The sequence below is a fragment of the Portunus trituberculatus genome, chromosome 35 (assembly GCF_017591435.1).
Source record: "Portunus trituberculatus isolate SZX2019 chromosome 35, ASM1759143v1, whole genome shotgun sequence".
NCBI classification, from domain to species: domain Eukaryota; kingdom Metazoa; phylum Arthropoda; class Malacostraca; order Decapoda; family Portunidae; genus Portunus; species Portunus trituberculatus.
In genome coordinates this window covers 2,615,104-2,617,603 of record NC_059289.1, presented here as the reverse complement: position 1 = coordinate 2,617,603, position 2,500 = coordinate 2,615,104, and positions in this window count along the sequence as shown.

Genomic DNA, 2,500 nt, shown 5'->3' with positions numbered 1-2,500 from the left:
CCCACGCCGCCCTCACGCCCACACAATGCCCCCGCTCACCACGCAGAGACACCAGGTGCATATGACCACCTTTATCCTTCCTTGAAACTGGCGACACTGTAGGTAGTGTACAGTGGGCGTGAGGGCGTGTTGGGCGGCAAAGATGGGCGTGCAAAGGGAAACTTGAGCGAAGGCCGGAGGGAGGAGGCCCCGCCCACCACAACTGAGCAGTGATTGGTTGTGAATACCACGAGCGGACTCCCGGGGAGACGAGGGAGTTGCCAGCTAGCAATGGGGAATAATTTTTATAACAGCCTTCCTTGACAACTAATCACCTTTATCGACGGCCACAGCCTCTGCTAGGCCAGAAGACGCGCCGAGCAGCGGAGGTGACGGGGAGAGTCAAGACGGCAGCCAGCGTGGAGGAGAGACAAGATGCAAGAGAGAGAGAGAGAGAGAGAGAGAGAGAGAGAGAGAGAGAGAGAGAGAGAGGGGGAGTAGAGTGGCACATGAGGGAAGGGTGAGTGAGGGGAGGGGAGTGGTAAGAGGACACACCACCACCACCACCACCACGTCGGGGGGTGAATGTTTTAATCAAGTTGGTTGAGCAGTGGAATCAAAAGGAAGACCCGCCGCTGTAGAGAGAGTCAGTCAGTCCATTCCGGCTTGTCCATTTTATCTCTCTCGAGTTAATTTTTGTCTTTTTCTTTTTACTCTCTCTCTCTCTCTCTCTCTCTCTCTCTCTCTCTCTCTCTCTCTCTCTCTCTCTCTATTTTGAGCAAGCTGGAGGGACTTTGGCAGATTACCACACGCCGCTCAGTCTGCAGAGAGAGAGAGAGAGAGAGAGAGAGAGAGAGAGAGAGAGAGATAAGGCTGCTAAGTAAATAATTTGGAGAAGACTGTGTGTTTGTTTCACTGTTTGATCTGCTGCAGTCTGTGTGTGTGTGTGTGTGTGTGTGTGTGTGTGTGTGTGTGTGTGTGTGTGTGTGTGTGTGTGTGTGTGTGTGTGTTTGTTTGTTTGATGTTTTCTATATTTTTTTTCATTCCACGTTGTTTTGTTTCGTCTAGATTACGTTTTCTGTTCTATTTTTATCTATTTTTTTTATTTAGGAGGGGAAAGGGTTGTTTTTGTTTTTTGTTTTGTGTTTTCGTTCTTGTTGAAGTTTGTATTTAATTGGAATGTATGCACACACACACACACACACACACACACACACACACACACACACACACACACACACACACACACACACACACACACACACACACACACACACACACACACAAGGGAAATAAGGTCAGATAATGTCGCTATGTCAAAAATGATCCAGAGAGAGAGAGAGAGAGAGAGAGAGAGAGAGAGAGAGAGAGAGAGAGAGAGAGCGAGAGAGCAATAAAAATCCATACTTTCCAATGATAAGAAAAAGGCCAAGGAAAAGAAAGAGAAGGAAAAGATTAATAAACATAGAATAATCAATGTAAAATTTTTCACAAGCCTAACACACCTTCTCCTCCTCCTCCTCCTCCTCTTACTTCTTCTTCCATGCCTCCTCGCCCTCTTCATCATCATCATCTTTCCTCTCGTGATCATGAACCCTTTAAAAAATATCTGAAATAGAAAGAGTAAGAGAGGGAGGAGAGGGAGGAGGAGGGGGGAGGCAGATAGGGGAGGAGTGAGAGGAGTGAAGAGGAAGAGGAGGCGGTAGCAAGTCATCTGCATCCTTCCCCCGGGGCGATAACCTTACACCTGACTGATAACAATGGGTGTAAGTGATAACAATTTGGGTAAGTGAAGGTGCCAGTTTAACGCACCGATTCATCTCATAATCCTAAGAGGCGCGGCGTCCGACGGCTCATTTTTGGATGGCGTCCATTATCCTCCCTTGAACGCACTGGTCGAACCGTGTTAAGTCTGCTCGAAGCGCCGCTCACACTGCTTCGGCCCGGCTGATGAGGCTCCGAGACTGGGGGACCGGGGAGGCTCGGGAAGGGAGAGGGGCTGGTAGGGGAGTGTTGAGGGGAGGGTTTGGCTGGGGATCAGGGTAGGGATAGGTAGTGACGGGAGGAGGGTACGACCTGGGGTACTGGGTAGGGTCGGGTAGGGGTAGGTGGTGAGGGGGGTAGGGTAAGGATTAGAGGTGATGATGAGGATGCAGAAGGCTGGAGTTTGTTTATGATGCAGGAGGAGGAGGAGGAAGAAGAAGAGGAGGAGGGGCAGAGGTGAGAGGGCTGAAGGAAAGGCAGGTGAGTAGGTGCACGTTGTAAGGTTGATAAAGGTGTGTGTGTGTGTGTGTGCTTGTTTGCATATCTTGAGGACCGGTTTTTCTTTATTGTCTGTTCATGCATTCATTCATTAACATACCTTGACTCCTACCATCATTGTTATTGTTGCTGTTGTTGTTATTCCTTTCATTCTTTATCTAATCACAGTACGTTCATTTTAGTCTGTTCGTGTTTAATTCATGTTGTTTTTGTTCCTTATTGTCTTAAATTTGAACTTCATCTTATATTTTGCTACTTT